General features: G+C 40.9%; 2 pseudogenes; one reads left to right on the top strand and one right to left on the bottom strand.

Annotated features, from left to right (window-relative positions):
- Positions 1–19,017, top strand: part of LOC138382895 (zinc finger protein 91-like) — a 326,121-nt pseudogene that overhangs the window by 186,326 nt on the left and 120,778 nt on the right.
- Positions 6,667–6,845, bottom strand: LOC138383135 (U2 spliceosomal RNA; annotated as a pseudogene).

Raw genomic sequence — 19,017 nt, 5'->3', positions numbered from 1 at the left:
TAGGAACACTCATACTCTTCTGGTGGGACTGCAAAGCAGTACAACCACTATGCAAAGTAATATGGACATACCTCAAAGAACTAAAAGTAGAACTACCATTTGATCCAGCAATCCCACTACTGGGCATATACCAATAGGAACAAAGACATTGTGTAATAAAGACATTGTGTAATAAAGACATCTGGACCTGAATGTTGATAATAGCACAATTCACAATTGCAAAGATGTGGAAACAATCCAAGTGCCCATCAATACAGGAGTGCATTAATAAACTATGGGATATGTACACCATGGTGTATTAGCCATAAAAAGATGGTGGTGAACTAGCACCTCTTGTATTTTCCTGGATGGAGCTGGAGCCCACTCTCCTAAATGAAGTATCACAAGAATGGAAAAACAAGCACCACAGGTACTCACTCACCATAAAATCTGTACTTAGTGATCAAGACTAATGTGCACATAAGAAATATTCATTTGGTGTTGGGGCAGGGAGGAGGGAATGGGTATATTCATGCCTGATGGGTGAGGTGCACACTGTCTGGGGGAGGGGAATGCTTGTAGCTCTGGCTCAGGAAGCGCAAAGGCAATATATATAAACTAACCATTTATACCCTAGTAATATTCTGAAATAAGAAAACCCATGTACAAAAACATTCACATTTATTAAGTGAGATATATGAGAAATTAGTGAAATTGCCATTGGACTTTGAAATCTATAAATCAGGGAAAGCAAGGCTGCCCCTTATTTTTTGTTAGCAATATTTTGATGAGAAAAAAACTTTTAATAAGGAAAAATACAAAATAATACTGTATTTGAAGAATGATATGTATGAGAGATAATTTGACAATAAGTGCGGTTAGCATTCAGGACATACAATATGTTAGGCGCCATTCTAAGCCATTAAATATATATAGGCTTAAAAAACAAGAATATAAAATCAATAGCTCAAACAGTCATTGGAAAAAATCATCAACTTTGAAAAAATTTTATTTTTAATTAAAAAATAGTGGTATATGTTGGGTGCAATGGGAACTTTTGGTTTAAGTTTACATTGGGAAAATATTAAGCTAAATAACAAAGCCATCACTTCACATATTTGTAATTTTCTGTGGTATAAACTTTTAAAAATCTACTCTTTTAACACTGACTGCAGACATCCCAAATGAAAAATCTCTCCTATATAAGAACCAAATTATAATTTATGTTGCAAATAAAAAAATAAATTATCAGGATTAGGGTCAGAAGAAATTCAATATCACACAAATTTCAGATATAGCAATAATGATTAAAATGTGTAAGTCAATCCAATAGGAAAAAATATAAAATGTGGAAAAAAATATAATGTGGAAAAAATAAGAAATTATAAGCTAGACAAGCCATGTTTTTAAAAGAGCCAAATAGAAAGTAAATAATTGAAAATATAATTAAGTAACTTAATATACAACATATGGATGAAACACTAAATTATACTGAGCTAATGAGGTTAGTAAACTGGAATATTGAACACAACGTAGTCAAATACAATAAAAAAAAAGAAACATTATGGGAAATACAAATATACATAGGTGAAGAAAATAATAAAAACAAATGGGCCACATCTCTTTATTTATCTAGATATATAAAAAAAAAATGCAAGGTAATAGTCAAGGCATTGGTTACGTATAAGTTTCTAAAATTGAAAACCAGACATGAATCCATAAATCCTTAAATCCACTCAGTTAAAAAAAATGCAGTGTGACAAAATGAGAATAATTTTTAAAAAGGCTTAAGCAAAATAATAGTCAAGCTATATAACACCAAAGAAGAGGAAAACACAGAAAATGACTGAGAACAAAGATAACCTATGAAAATGAGAACAAAATTTCCATAGCTTATGTGAAGCCAAAAATAGAAATATAAACAATGCTGAGAGAAACTATCATTAAACGTAGAATTGAATGCTTAACTAAAATAACTTTAACAAAAATGGGTAAATTAAAATAATTTCAAAGGTAAAAACACCAAGTGATTTAGTTACAAACAGGAGCTTCCTAGGAGTGTATTTTAAGAGAAAAGTAATGTTTTGTATGTAATGTTAAAAGTGAAAATTAAAGAATATGAGACTGGGTATGGGAATATCAAACACTGATGAACATTGAATAAGAGAAGCCAAACTGCCTTTTGCAGCATCAAAATAAAAAATGGTTATGTGTGTGTGTGTGTCTGTGTGTGTGTCTGTATATGTTAATTCTACACATTTTATTTAAATCAGATAACAAATCCTATAGTACTGGAATAATTGGTAGAAGAATCTATAGATTTTTTCCATCACTATTTTGTTAAAAATTAATGGCGCTTTGATTGTATATTTTGCAGAATGTTTATTATTCTTTTATCAGAACACATTTCTATCAAGGGACAGACAGTGGCATAGAGACTGACCACAAGATTCTGGACACCTAGGATGACTATGTCATACCCACATAACACAGTTAAGGTGGGTGCAATAATGACGTCCACCAGTACATGACCACAAGGAAACTAACCAGCAGCAGGATGGTCTGGGTGGCCCTTTCTTTGGTGAGGCTCCTGGGGGGAGGCTAGTGCTGTGAAGGTGTGGGATCGCTTCTGATGCCTGGACAAGAGAATCGCCATGAATGCACTACAGAGGCATATTTCCTGCACAGGCTTGGTTGTGCTTGAGATGGTGTTAGGTGTATAAAAACTACATAACATAAAAAATAATACAGAGAAGATGTACAAAAAAGGAGATATCTCTTTTGAGTGCCAGCATTGAACACAGACTCCTGTTCATATAACTTCTGGGAGAAAGGGAGCAGTATTTAGTGAGAATCCTTAGATTGGTCTGGGCCCAGTTGGAAGATCTCACAGTGTAGAAGATCAGGTTATTACTGAAAGACACACAGAGAAACCCGAGGAAGAAACAGAAATAGGAGATGTAACACTTGAATTTCTTTTTGAACTTGGCAAACCAGGAGGTGCTAGGGTAGATGGTGATGACCTGGACCAAGCTCACGAGGCAGGTGGTGCAGATGCAGAAATTTCTCTTCACCCTGATCAGGTAGAAAAATGCCTCACCTTTGAAGTCATTTTGAAAATCCAGTGAGTCTGACAGTTCTGAAAATACTGTACAAACTTCAATGAGGAACATCGCTGTATGTAGTCATGGGCCAAGTCACTGCTGGTCACATCAGTGGGCTTAGGCCTACATTCAAGATGGAGTGTGGAGATGCACAGAGAAGGAGGATAGTGTTTGCTAAGAAGCCTACTCGGAAAAAAAAAAAGACATTTTCTAATGGTAACATAAGTGGAATGTTTTCTCATTTTAACAGCAAAAAAGAAACATACCTTGTTTTATGAATAACACAATAGAACTCGGATTATCTCTTATTTTTATAGGCAAAATTATTACCACTACTATCATTTTTATTCAACCCAATGATCCTTGAGTAACCCTAACTAGCTCATACAAATTTTTCAATAATCAGCCTCTCTGTATTATTTTTTATGTTATGTAGTTTTTATACACCTAACACCATCTCAAGCACAACCAGGCCTGTGCAGCTGTCCATTAGCTATGCTCCTACAACACCTGGGCCTCACTACTTGGAAGCATTTATTAATATTCTACTTTCTCTGATTAAAAATACATTCAGGCCGGGCGCGGTGGCTCATGCCTGTAATCCTAGCACTCTGGGAGGCCGAGGTGGGCGGATCGTTTGAGCTCAGGAGTTCGAGACCAGCCTGAGCAAGAGCGAGACCCCATCTCTACTAAAAATAGAAAGAAATTATATGGACAGCTAAAAATATATATAGAAAAAAAAAAATTAGCCGGGCATGGTGGCGCATGCCTGTAGTCCCAGCTACTCGGGAGGCTGAGACAGGAGGATCGCTTGAGCTCAGGAGTTTGAGGTTGCTGTGAGCTAGGCTAACGCCATGGCACTCACTCTAGCCTGGGCAACAGAGTGAGACTCTGTCTCAAGAAAAAAAAAAAAAATACATTCAGCATACAAAAATTACTCAATGGTGCTTGCACAAATGAACTGAATGAAATTTATGTTAAAGGAAAAAGAATCACCAAGTCTAACAATTAACAAAAAAAAATCTTATGTCCATTACGTGTTTTCTGGGTTTTTAACATTCTGACTTATTGCCTAAAACTTTTTGTTTGCATATAATGGAGTTTTACAACAGTTTGATGAAATTTCATTTATTCTGACAGAAAGGAGAAAAGATTCTATTAATATCAAGATGATGTTTAAAAACACCTTCTCATAAAATGTGATGATAATCTGAGTTAGACAATTATTACAAACCTAGAGCCTTGAAACAACATATATTTATCATATTGCCTTCCTCAGTGTCAAAGACCAAAATTTGTCTTAAGAGAAGGAGGAGGAGAAGGAAGACATCAGCAATATTGAATTCCTTTCTGGAGGCTCTAGATGAGAATCCATTTTCTTGGGTTTCTTGGTTTTGGGTTTTGTCCTAAGCTTCTCAAAGTTACCTGCAATTCTTGGCTCCTGTCTGCCTACTACCTGCAAAGCCAGCAGTGGTTGTGCTTATGTTATATCCCTGTGACACTGAGTCTCTTGCCTCCTGATTACACATTTACAGATTCTTCTCATTACATTGAGCCCATCTGGGTAACCCTGGGTAATGTCCCTATCTTAATGTCAGCTGATAGGCAATCTTAATTGCATTCTGTTATTGAACATCACAATAATTTAAAACATAAACTTCGACTTCATTTACAAAATAATTTAGAAAACTTTGCTGATCCCTACCCCTCCAGTGCAATGCATTAGGACTATTTTGTAGTAATTTTCCATTATCCTTTCAGATGTTTTCCTACTTAGCATGTACTATAAATGAGGACTGTGTCTTAGGCCATTTTGTGCTGCTATAACAGGAAACTGGAGACTGGGTAATTTATAAAGACAAGAAATTTATTTGTCTCGTGCTTCTGGAGGGCAAGAAGTCCAAGACTGAGGGGCCACATCTGATGAGGGCCTGCATGCTGCATAATCCCATGGTGGATGGGGATGGCAAGGAGGGGAGGAAGTGGGAGACAGAAGGACTCCTTCTTTTATGAGGAACCCCATCCTGTGATAACTGAACTGCTCCTCTGGTAACAGTATTAGTGAATTCAGGAGGGCAGAGCCCTCATGACCTGATCACCTCTTAGAGTTCCCACATTTCAACACTGCTGCCTTGGGTATTAATTTTCCAACACAATTTTGGATCACATATTTAAACCAGAGCAAAGCTATACCATGAACATTGTAGCATTTTTAAACACTAGAAAGTTTTTAAAACTTAGAGAAAAATCAAAGGTAATTTCTAAATTTTGCAATTTATTGATTATTTTGAATTTTACTTTGGCTTGGTTGGATAGCAAAGAAACTGTTAAAAGTCTCTTACTGTACAGTGAAAGGAAATGTATGTCGTAAGAAGAAAACATTTCTCATTATTTAAATAGAGTTAGGTAGTTTTTAATTTTCATTTTGATTTTAATTCATTTTTAGAATAAAGGCCATGGGCCCCATCAGGGTATAAGAGGGTTTGGTTTAGAATGGAGAGCCCTAGAGCAGTGTCAGTATATTTGCCCCACTTATATCATACAAGCCTATATATAAAAATTCAGAGAAGACTGATAAAGAGCAATAAAATCCTACATTATGATATAAGATGTTGTAAATACTACATAAAATCTTAGTTCTGTTACCTAAATTACAAATAAAATACTGTGCGTTGTTTCCATGCAGGAAAAGAAGTGGTTGACTTTCATTTTCCATGTCTATATTTGAAATTACCTTCCCTTCAGCAGGTGCATAATTCTATGTATCCACTTAGCTTGTTTTCTATGTTCTCTTAAAAAAATGTTTTTAAGCTATAGTCTTTTCTCTGATATCATCACAGCTATTATTAGACACTGCGAAACTGTATGAAAATATCTAATACTGAGGGTGATTCCACCAGTAATATGGTAGGTAATATGTAGGATAACAACCAGACATTATTTCTAATTTGGCCAGAAGACTTAGTTTACATGAATGCATCTGAGATCCTGTGACTTCCACTTAGGTATTTCATATCAAAGGATTCTGGAACATTCTTTTTTTTTTTTTTTTTTTTTTTTTTTTTTGTTGAGACAGAGTCTCACTTTGTTGCCCAGGCTAGAGTGAGTGCCGTGGCGTCAGCTTAGCTCACAGCAACCTCAGACTCCTCAGCTCAAGCGATCCTACTGCCTCAGCCTCCCGAGTAGCTGGGACTACAGGCATGCGCCACCATGCCCGGCTAATTTTTTCTATATAGATTTTTAGTTGTCCATATAATGTCTTTCTATTTTTAGTAGAGACGGGGTCTCACTCAGGCTGGTCTCGAACTCCTGACCTTGAGCGATCCACCCGCCTCGGCCTCCCAGAGTGCTAGGATTACAGGCGTGAGCCACCGCGCCCGGCCCTGGAACATTCTTTTTGACATTTAGTCTTCAACTTGGATAACATGCCTATTATAATTATACTTGATTTCATCATCATAAATATTTAAATTTTGAAGAGAGCATAAAAATTAGATTAGCCTCCACTGTGAGGCCTGGTTACTGATTCCATCTTGTCTGCTGCAAACCCCAGACCCAAACTGTCCCTGTTGTGCCAAGTACCCCTGTGGTAATTCCTCCCAATAATACAGCAACGACTGATTAATGAGGACAGGACTCTGCTCATCCTGCTAAAATGCCAACATGATTAGCATTTCCAGTCTTCGATAGAGGACATATCAGATATTAAACTGATAAGAACAGATACGACACTTGATCTTAGCCAAAGGGCCGAGAAGCGATCCATCTCCAGTCTTGGAAGAAAGGTCCTGATGTTTGCTCCTACTGCTCTGTCAGCAAGCTTGTGGGCTGTGCTCCCACTTATGGTCCCAATCAGAAACTCTGGAATGGTGCCGCCACATTCCTCATGCAGAGGCTGCCACTGGACCCCGACAGACCCCTGTGGACGCAACTACTCATGCTCTGTCTGGACTGGGCTGACGCAGGGTCCCTTTTTTATTGAACCAACTACTTTTATTGTGGTATCTAAAGGGGGACTCCTAGATTTGACCATTTTTACTCTGATTTTTCACATTGCATTGCTTCAACGGCTTTACTGACAGAATTCCAAGAATTAATAGCAGAGAAGGACACCTATTGCAACATTGACTTCATGACACCTTTCCCCTGGCACCCATGTCTTTCCTTGTGATAAACAGAAAATGACACTTTACTGCTACTTTTTTCCCACCCCATGAACTCTGTCATCTGACAATGCAGATGGCTAATACCATTACCTGCTTGACCACAGGTAGCTTTTCTCTGCCACAGAGCTTCTTCCCTGCCTATAGGGAGTCTGCTTTCTTCCACCACATGGCAAAGCTTCCAGGCTGGATCAGCTTCCACGGACACCTCCTCACCTTTATTCTTAGCTTTTCTGGAGACTCCTCTACTGCTATGACAACTTTACAGGCTAGAACTTTTGCAACACTCAGCCAGTCCCTGACGCAGCTTACGTCTTTCCAATCTGTACGGAGCTGTCTCATGCACAACAGCATGTGTGACTTCTGGCCCTGGTGACTGTTTCATGCCCTTCCAGACTACACACCAATTTTTCCACCTGCTGAAAGACGCTCTCATGTTACAATTTCTGTCTTTAATTGGCATGGTCACATAGACTGTCCCACCAACCCTGACTACATCTTGACCTAGCAAGAACATTACAGGTGCATTTCTCTCACCAGTTTTAAAGTTTAGAAATATTAAATTTAACAAAGTTTAATTGAGCAATGAATAATTTACAGGTCAGACAGCCTTTGGGACCAGAAGAGGTCAAAGATTTGCTCCACAATGTGGGCAGAGAGTATTTAGAGACAGCAAACACAAATGAGATACAGAGATGGCTTCTCTGGTTACAGCTCGGCCTTGGCATTTTGGGGGCAGGTCTGAACAATTAGCAGCCTGTGGGTGGCTGAAGGTTGGTTGCTGTTAGTGCCCAAGACTCAGCTATTTTCTACACAAAGCATACTCCTCAATTGGGTTTCTGGTTTCTTTATATATTAAGTTAGGTTGCAGTTTTATTCTTAAAGACGCAAGGCAGGAAGGCAGCCTCAGGCCACAATTAGTTTAACTGTCTCTTAGGCCACCTCCATCGCTGTTTCTACAACCTCTACCACTTGGAAACACTTGACACCTCAATTGTGCTTGCCAGCCATTTGGGACAGATAGGACTAAAAACTTAGGTTTTACAGGATCATCTCCAATATCCAGATTAGCACCTACGACATCACCTCCTGCACACCCAGTGTCTTCAGACCTTACTACTTGTTTCTGAGTCCTTTAGATCCTGTCCCATTCCGGCCTGCCATTGCTCATAATCAAGCAACTCCAAGCCTACTACCGCTAAGTCCAAGTCTGTTCAACTCCTTTTACATCCTCATGTGACTATTTATTTCTCAGCCTCAGTACATCTGGTGGCTCTTGCTGCCCTAGGTGGCTTCATGTTCCATGTTCAATTGTGGCTTCTCCAGACCTACTCACCAACTACTCTGCACCAAAGTCAATGAAAATTTTCATCACAGGGTCATTTCAGCCACCCACCGAGCAGCCAACCTTTCAGCTTGTGGTTAATGCCTTTGCCAATATTCCACCACTAGTCCACTTTTACAGTCAAGTCCTGGTTACGTCCTGTTAATGTCTCTTTCCTCACATGGGTGAGTTTCCTCCAGAGCCACAGGTGATCCTCAATCTCTTTATCTCCCTTCATTTTCAGCCAACACTGGGACAGCTGTGCCCTCTCTGCTGATGACAGAGTTCGGTTCTCACTGGACTGTGCCAGGGATGCTGCCAATTCCTGACTTGGCATCACACGTGACCTCTTACTGGGTAACTTCATACTGATTAGGGGACCTTCACTGGCTTCTTGGGCACCTCTCACCTGACTGCCCTCCAGGGGGGATGGTGATCCTTTTCTGGTGATCCTCCTTTCCCCACCTGTGGCCGCATCCACCCCCTTCTTGCATTCCTTCACCTGCACCAAAGGGGCTATATGAGCCCTGGGGAACTTAATCAACTAGGACAATCCAAAGCCATCAAATATGATACAATATATGAAAAATAAAGCGTTAATACAAAAAAATGCATATATATATAGGGTGTGTATTTTTTTCTCTGGCATCAGGTACTGCAGATGCTGGCCCATCCCAACTTTTCCTGGGACTGTCTTAATGTTATGAGTCTGCATTTCTCCTTTCTCTGTATTGGAATATCCCCCCAGGAACAGAACTGCCATTTGCTTTTCAGATAATGGGAAATAAATCTGACTCAAATTTAGTGGCCTTCTACCTCAGGAAATTGTTAGTGGCCCAGTGGCTAGGGCATGTTGAGATATCTCTTCTAAGGTAAATGGTAAGTTTTTGCATCTGGGTCCTTCCACAACCAGGAAAAAGACACAGTACGTATAAGCTTCTTTAGATTTTGGAAGCAGCATATTCCCTACCTGGGTGTATCACTGGATCCCACTTGCCAAATGACCTGAAAGGCTGCTAGTTTCCAGGGGGTCCAGGAGACAACTCTGCAGCAGGCCCGGGATGCTGTGCAAACTGCTCTGTCACTCAGACCAGGTCATCAATGTCCAGTGGTTCTTGAGGTATCAATGGTAGTTAGGAATATTTTGGAGCCTTTATAAGGCCCCAATAAGTGCATCATATGTCAGCCTTTAGAATTCTGGAACAAGGCCATGCCATCACCTGCAGATAGCTACTCTCCTTTTGAGAGACAGCCCTTAGCCTACTGCTTGGCCTTCATAGAAACTGCATGATCGACATGGGCCACAAGTTACTGTGTGACCCGAGCTGCCTATGATAAGCTGAGTATTATCTAACCACCAAGCTATAAGGTTGAGTGTGTGTAGCAACACTCTGTTGTCAAAAGGAAGTGCCATATACGTGACTGGGCCCAAGCAGATCCTGAAACACAACTAAGTTATAGGAAGAAGTCGTCCAAATGCCAATGGATACTTCTCCTCCTGCACTGCCTTCTGTCTCCAAGCCAGCACCAGATGGGGAGTACCCTACTATCAGTTGGCAGGGGAAGAATAGACTGAGGCCTGGTTGGCAGATGGTTCTGCACAACAGGCAGGTACCACCAAAAACTGGACAGCTACAGCACTACAGCCCCTCTCTAAGACATTCTTGAGGGACAGAGGTGAAGGAAAATCTTCCCGGTGGGTGGAATTTTGGGTGGTACACAGCATTGTGAACTTCTGTTGGAAGGAGAAATGGCCAGACATGCTACTGTATACAAGTTCATTGGCTGTGGCCCACGGTTTGGCTGGAGTCTCAACAACTTGAAAAGAAAATGATTGGGAAATTGATGAAAGGGAATTTGGGGAAGAGGCATGTACATAGACATACTTCCAGAAAAGCCAAAAACATGAAGATATCTGTGTCCTATATTAAGGTCAACCCAAGTGTGATCTCAGCAGAGAAGTGTTTAAATAACCAGGTCGACAGGATGACCCGTTTTTTGGATACTAGTCAGCCTCTTTCCTCAGCCACACTTATCATCACCCCTTTGGCCCATGATCCAAGTGGCCATCCTGGCAGGAAATTTAGGTTATGCATGGACTCAGTAATGTTGACTTTCATTCACCAGGGCTGACCTAGCTATGGCCTCCACTGACTGCCCAATATGCCAATAGCACATACCAACACTGAGCCCCAGTATGGTACCATTCCACAGGATGATCAGCCAGCTGGTTGGTGCCGGGTTGATTATACTGGACAACTTCCATAATGGAAGGGGCAAGCTTTTGTCCTTACTGGAAAGACACTTACTGTGGATATGGATTTGCTTTCCCTGCAAGCAATGTTTTTGCCAAAACTATTGTTTATTGACTTGCAGAATACCCATCCACTATCTTGTTATTCCATATAGCACTGCATTTGACTAAGGAACTCACTTCACAAAGAAGTGTAGCAATGGAACCATACTCACAAAATTCATGCTCTTATCATGTTTTTCATTGTTGTGAAAGAGCAGGCCTCACAGAACTTTCAAATGGCCCCTTTGAAGAGGCATTTACAGCACCAATTAGGTGCAGTGTCTTGAAGGTATGAGATAAGTTTGCACAGAAGGCTGTATATACTCTGAATTGGCATCCAACATACGGTGCTGTTTCACCTATACTCAGGATTTACAAATTAAAAAATCAAGTGGTGGAAATGAGAATGGCACAGCTCACCATTATCCCTGGTGACCAAATAACAAAAGTTTGGCTTCTTGTTTCCATGACTTCATGCTCTACTGGCCTAGACTTCTTAGTCCCAGAAGGAGTAATCTTCCACCAGGAGGCACAGCAATGATTCCATTGCACTGAAAGTTAAGACTGCCACTGGCCACTGTGGGATCCTCATGTTTCTGAGTCACTAGGCCAAGAAGGGAGAAGGTACAGTGTTGGCTGAGGTAATTGATCCAGACTACCAAGAGCAAGTTGGTCTACTGTTTCACAATGGAGATAAGAAACAGTATGCTTGGATTACAGGATCCCTTAGGGCTGTGGTCCCCGACCCCCAGGCTGCTGACTGGTACCAGTCTGTGGTCTGTTACAAATCAGCCACACTGCAAGAGGTGAGCAATAGGCAGGTGAGTGTGTTCATCTGTATATATTGCTGCTCCCCATCCTTTGCACCATGGCCTGAGGTCCATGTCCTGTGAGATCAGTGGTGGCATTAGATTCTCACAGGAGTGTGAACCCTACTGTCAACTGCACATGCGAGGCATCTAGCTTGCTTACTCCTTATGAGAATCTAACGCCTAATGCTCGGAGGTGGAGCTGAGCTAGCATCGGGGAATGGCTGCAAATACAGATGATCATTAGCAGAGAGGTTGCATTATGGTGAGTTGTAAGATTATTTCATTATCTATTACAATGCAGTAGTAATAGAGATAAAGTACACAATAATTTAATATGCTTAAATCATCCTGAAACCATCCCCCCTGCTCCCAGCCTGTGGAAAAATTGTCTTCCATGAAACTGATCCCTTGTGCCAAAAAGGTTGTGGACTGTGGCCTCAGGGCGTCTGTTACTATCACTATGCCCTGTGATGAAGGTCAGTGAAAACTACAACAGCACAAGGCAAGCAGTACTGTAACTGACCCAGTCCATTCAAGAACGAAGGTTTGGGTCAACTTTGCAGATAAAACCCAGGATAAGCTCAGGAATTTTCTGGAGTTACAGCAAATACACAATGGGCAGGGAAAGAAGGCAGTTTATGAATATGAGCTAGGACCATGGGACCAGCTGTGGCAAGGAGGACTGTAATTTTCATGAGTATTTCCACATTTTGTATAAGTACTTTTTTTTGTTTATATACATTTATTAAGCAAATATCTCTGTATTTTCCTCTTATTCCCTTATGTTTCATAAGATGTATTTAGACTTTATATCAGTATTTTAGTGTGAGTAATTTTACATGATATTATTTCAGTTACTGGATGTCTAGAGATGAGAAAACATCACTCAAGGAATTTACCTCTTGTTCTGGGCAAATGCTAAGTGTGTTTTAAGTTGTCCGCAAATTTCAGTTGTACACAAGTTGTATCATGTTAAGTAGAATTATGACCCTGTCATTTTTATTTCGAAATTAAGTGTGGCTTAATAAGATGTTTATGGGTTCCAAGTTTAAAAAGGGGAAAACTTCTGGTGGTTGGCAGTCTGTTAATTTTATTGATATTGGGTAAGGGATGCCTTGGTAGCTGGCAAAACATCATTTCTGGGTGTGTCTTATAGGGAGTTTCATAAAGAGATTGTATTTGAATCAGGAGACTGAGAAAAGGGACTCTGCTCTCACCAATGAAAGCAGTCTCCATTAAATCTGTTGAGAGCCCAGATAAAACAGAAAGGTATGGGTTCTCAGAAGTTATTAACATTAATGTCACTAAAGTTGGTATACAACAACCCCTCCACACACACTGCTAAATTTGACTGGCAAAAAAAAAAAGTAGCGGAAAGGCAAACTATCACCCACACTTCTGGAGTTGGCGTATCAATCTTCTGTCTTTGAACATCAGAGTTCCTGGTTCTCTGGCCATTGAACCTTCCCGTGTCCCCCACCCTCCTGGTTTTAGGTTCTTAGGCCTTCAGATAGAGACCACTGTCTTACTTGTTCTTAAGTTTTCATTTGGCATAATGGAACCTTTTGGCCTATATAACTGCATAGGCTTATCCTCATAATAAATCTCTTCCTGTATATCTCTATAAATTCTATTGGTTTCCTTTTCTTTCTGGAAAATGCTGACTAGCACATTGTGTCAGGGAGAAAGTATCCCTGGTATGGAAACTTGCGGGCAGAAATGAGTTTGGCCAGAGGAGGTTAGACAGGTGGCGACTATGGCTGCAGCAAGCCTTAGAGGAGATAATGGGAGGGTGGGGGGAAGACAGGGTCAGATGCCGGGTCCTGGCACCCTGTGTCATTACTGCTCTATGAAAACATCAGCTCCAAATTTAGTTTCTTAAAACTCCAAACATGTATTATGTCACAATTTCTGTGGCCCGAGAATCCTGGCATGGCTTAGCTGGGTGCCTCTGCCTCAGGGTCTCTCAGAAGGCTGGGGCTGTTTCCCCTACTGAAGTTTGGGCAGCGGAGGATCAGCTTCTAAACTCAATCTGGTTAGTTGCTGGCATCATGCAGTTTGGAATGAGGGCCTGAGTTCCTTTCTGTCTATTGGCCTGGGCCCCCCTCCATTCTTTGTCACACAGGCCCTTATATAGAGAATCTCAAAACATTCAGGCTTGCTTCCCCAAAGGAAGGTACAGGAGAGAGAGGGGGTGGGGAGAGAAGACACCTGAGAGAGAAAGTAAGTGGCAAGTCACAGTCTTTTAGTAATTCAATCTGTGAGGTGACAGTCCATATCTTTAGATTGCATTCTATTGACTAAAAGTGAGTCACTAATCCTTATTGGTTACACAAGGATGCGGATACTTGGAGGTGGGGATCATTGTGTGTCATCATGGGGCTCCCACCACAGACACAAAGGTAAGGCACATGAGCTTGATTCTACATATAAGCGGAAGGCATTGGAAGGTTTATTCTCACAAGATAACAAAATCTGAATTTTATTTAATTCCAACTCCCCCATGGTGGGTGTTGGTAAATGAGATGAAGAGAGAAAGTGATTTCCCCAAGATCCAACTGACAGAAACCATGTGAGTTTGAGTTGTATTCTAGGCTATATCCCACTGATCACAATTCTTCCATCTCTAAGCTTATGCCTTAGCTACATGTAATACACACCTACAAGAATTATAAGTATTATCCCATATGCACGAGATGAGTTCCCTTGGAGCTAGATGGTAAGTATTATTCCCACTGTGCAGGTTGAAAGACTGAGGAGGCCATTGGAGGCACAGTGACATATCTGGGCTCAGAGAACTGATAAGAACAAGGAGGGTCTGACCCAGCTCTGTCTCCTCAACCTGTGGCTCTGACTATATGCAAGTCTTCCTGGGGTGCTGAGGGAGGTTGTGTTTGCATAACCGGGTATAAGACAGCAGCTGACATGCGGGAGGAGGGTGAGCAGTCAGCAGCCCAGAGGGCCCTTTGAAAAGGGCCCACATGATGGAACCTTGAAGAAGTGACCTCACCTGCTTGGTGATTAACCCCAAGAGAACTTAGAGCTCTGATAACCAGGCACCCACATTCTAGAGACAGCCCTCTATACAACTCACTTGACAGGAGACTGTTAAGAGAGTAAGATGTTCTCCTCCTGTATCCCAACTGTCTGAGGCTCTTGTCTTTGAGGCCTGGAGTGAGAGCCTTTCTGAATGATGCAGACATTGGCTCAGCCCTCAAGCTTCTCACCCCCACGCTTCAGACCAGTTGACAAGAGACGCCCAAAGGTAAGAAACGGTACCCCAGGGCAGGTCCATCCCGGTCAGGCCTCACTTGTGATTCCACCTGGGCAGCCTCACACCCCTCCCTATTAATATATGTGTGTGGCAGGAAGGGGGGTGAGAGGGATTCCTGTGCAGAATCAGGCTGAGGGGTGTTGGAACACTGGGGAGTGTGTCATGTTCATACCCCAGGTCACGATGGCAGAATGGAAAGTTGAGTGTTGGGGATCAAGCTTGTCTACTCAGATGTTAATTCTGAGACATTGATTCACCATTTGATTTCCTCCCTGGCTGGAGGTCTCTGGAGATTCTTCTCTGTCCCTGATGTAGGGTACAGAATTTCTAAAATGACCACTGAGACTTCTTGATCTCACTGCCAGGCACCTTTTTCTCAGGGCTTAATGCAGGAGATCAACGAGGAGGTGTGTGGGTCCAACTACACGATCCCCTTGGGTAACGGGTAAGGGTACGACACCACCAACCATGGCCAGTACTGTGCTGGGGTGAGAGTGGGCACAGAAGGGTTTCCACGGCCTGGAGCTCAACATGACCAGGGTGGGCCTAGGACTTGGAGCCAAATATGGGAACTCCCTGGGTTCTGTTCTTGGACTTTTTTACTTGAGTGACTCACAGTCCCCTCCCAAAAAATCCTGGCCTCCATTAGTCCCCAATGGCAACTTGGTTAGGTACAAAATTCATGTGCATATGCTTGTAGGAAGATCAGAGAAAATGTTTGCATTTCTTTCACTTTATACTAGACCATGAGTGTCTTTGCATTTGACTATTGTTTTATAGTTTTAGCTACTTGCCACAGGTATCCTATGTGGCTGTCAGCTCCACTGCCCTTCCAGGCCTCTAGTTCTATAAAACAAACAAATATCACTCTTACTGGGATGGTTTATATTTTAAAATATTTGAGGGATTTAAGCTATTCTAACATCTGTCTGCAACTTGCTGTCTCACAGAACACATCCTCTTAGTGCTGCCATGGTGAAAGCTGTGGTCTCGCTTGTGTTCATAATAGTCCACCAGGGAGGCCATTTCTCACAGCATTTTAGCCTTTCAATGCTGGTGGACCCTGACATGATTCAATTCTCTTGCCATCTCAGCTATGGTGCAGGGGACACTCTGCGTGTGTCCTAATAGATCACATCAGCTTGATAGGGCTGCCATAACAAATTACTACAGGGCTGGGTGTTTTTAGCACCATTTACTCAATTCTTGAGGCAAGAAATCTGATACCAAGGCGGCAGCTCGAGTAGTTTCCCATTTATTTCCTTATAGTTTCACGATATTTGAAGACAAAAAATTTTAAATTTGATGGACAATTCATTAAATTTTCTCTTCATTATTCTTTTGGTGTAAAATCTATGAAATCTTTGCTTAATTCAAGATCACAATAAAATACTCTACCAAAACTCCGAGGAATATTTTAATTCTGGCATTTAGATATACAATCTTTTTGAATATTTTTTGTCACATGTGTTTTAAATTTGGGGCCCACATTTTCCCTTTTGTATCTCCATATCCAATTTTACCAGCATCATTTGTTCAAAACACTTTCCTTTCCTCTCAAATTTGTTGACCCCTTTCTGAAAATGCCTGTGTTTGTTAACAAACCTTTAAATCTCCTCATTGGTCTACCTGCATCTATCCTCATTCTACTACTACGTGCTTTGATTACTGTTACTCCTTTTAAAGATTATTTTGTGGTTTCTGGTTTACTTTACACACAAATATATATTTAGGGTAAGGTTGTTGATTTCCATAAAAAATGCAGTTGAAAATTTGAAGGGCGTCCCCGCCCCCAAGGGACTCGTCCTTGGTGCTGCCGGGCTGCCTTGTCAACACCTCCTCAGTGACCTCACAGAGCCGGTCCCTGCGGGCCACTGGCGCCCGGATGGGGGGCAGCTGGGGCAAGCCACGGGCCAGGCTGCCGGTCACCAGTGGAACCAGCACGGAGTCCGCTGCGTGGCCTGGGCGCAGGGGAGTCCCCAGCTCAAGACAGGGCAGTAAAGCGCAGCCACAAGGAGCTCCTCCACCGGGCCCAGGGCTCAGCAGGGCCTGCGGGGGATGATATGCTCCACTGGCAGGCGACCCTAATGAGGCCCAACGACAGCCTCTACCAAGGAGGGGCTCTTCTTCCTGAGGATCCAGTTGCCATCCTATTATGCCTTCAAACCACCAAAGATCGCATTCACCACATGAGTTCACCCTCCAACATTAACAGAAATGGAAGTGTCTGTCGGCACTTCCTTAGATCTGAGTGGTCTCAGGCACTGACCATTTCCCAAGTGTTTCCGTGTTGTGCGCTCCCAACCCCGATGATCTTTTGGTTCCTGAGATTTCGAAGATCTGCAGAAAGGATAGGAGAAATTACGATGGAAAAGCTCAAGAATGGACTCAGAAATTGGCCATGTGACTTCAAGATAAATAATACCATCACCTTAATGGTAAAGATAAAGTGGCAGTTCAATTAAAAAAAACTTGAAGGGACTGCATTGACTCTGTAGATCAATTTATGGGGTTTTCTGTTCTTAACAATATTAAGTATTGTTATTTAACATTAGATGTCTTTCTATTTATTCATTTATTTTAAAATTTCTTTTAGCATTTAAAAAACCAGTGTAAAGTTCTTACACTTCTTTTGTTAAATTTATTCCTGAATATTTCTTTATTTGTGATTCCATTGGGAATACAGTGTTTTCTTAATTAAATTTTCAGATTGTTAATTGCTACTATAATATATACCGATCTTGTAGCTTGTGACATGGGTGGATTTATTTTATTAGTTCTCATGGGTTTTTAGAAAATTCCTTCCAAACTTTTATGTGAAAGATTATGTTGTTTGCAATAAAAGGTAGTTCTTTTTTTCAATCTGGAGGATGTTATTTCACTTTCTAATGTAATTTCCCTGGCTATTATCTCCGGTACAATGCTGAATAGAGTAGGGAAAGTGGAGATCTGGTCTTCTTCCTAGACTTACACGCAAAGTACTGGGTCTTTCACTATTACGTATAATGTTAACTGTAGGTTTTCAGAGATTACTTCTGGCAAGACTCAGAATTTTCCAAATATGAGTAGTGTGCTGGGGATTTTATCAGAGTGGGTGTCAGATTTGTCAAATGTTTTCCTGTGTCTATTGGAAAGATATCTTTTGTCACTTGAATAAAGTAATATTGTGTATTATCTCGATTAACTTTTGGATATTAAGCCAACATTGCATTTTTAAAAATAAAATCTCACTAGGTCATGTAGCCATATTTATATGCTCCTTGTGAAGTTTGCTAGTATTTTCTAAGGATTTCTGTGTCTGTATTCTTAAAGGATTTTTGTCTATAGTCTTCTTTACTTTTGATTTCTTTCCTGCTTTTGGTATCATGGTAATGGTGGCCTCATAGGATGAATTAGAATATGTTACTTTTATTTTTAGAAGTTACTGTGAAGAATTGGTATAATCTTTATCATATGTTGATAAAATTTATCATTTAAGCCCTATACATTGTTAAACAATGGAGATTTCTTCTGGGAAATGCACTGTTAGGTGATTTTGTCATTGTGTGAACATCACAGAATGTACTTGCACAAACCTAGAAGGTATAGCCTGCTATATACCTAGGCTATATGGTATCACCTATTGCTCCTAGGCTACAAACCTGTACAACATGTTACGGTACTTAATAGTGTAGGGAATCCTAATACAATGGTATTTGTGTATCTAAATGTGTATTAATGGTTAGATATCTAACCATACAAAAGTTACAGTAAAATACACTACAGAAGATTAAAAAATGGTATACCTTGTATAGGTCACTTGCCATGAATGAACATATAGGACTAAAAGTTGTACAGTAAATATATAAACCAATAACATAGTCACTTATTATCATATTATCAAGTATTATGTACTGTATATAATTGTATGTACCATAGTTTTATCTCACTGGCAACACAGGTTTGTTTACACCAGCATCACCATAGATACATGGATAATGCATTGTGCTTGAATCTTAACATGCACTAGAAAGTTTTCACCTTCATTACAATCTCATGGAAGCACTCTAGTGTATGCAGTCCATC

The sequence above is a fragment of the Eulemur rufifrons genome, chromosome 4, assembly GCF_041146395.1.
Source record: "Eulemur rufifrons isolate Redbay chromosome 4, OSU_ERuf_1, whole genome shotgun sequence".
Taxonomy (NCBI): domain Eukaryota; kingdom Metazoa; phylum Chordata; class Mammalia; order Primates; family Lemuridae; genus Eulemur; species Eulemur rufifrons.
The sequence above is the reverse complement of the archived record's forward strand: the minus strand, read 5'-3'. Positions and strand labels throughout refer to the sequence as shown.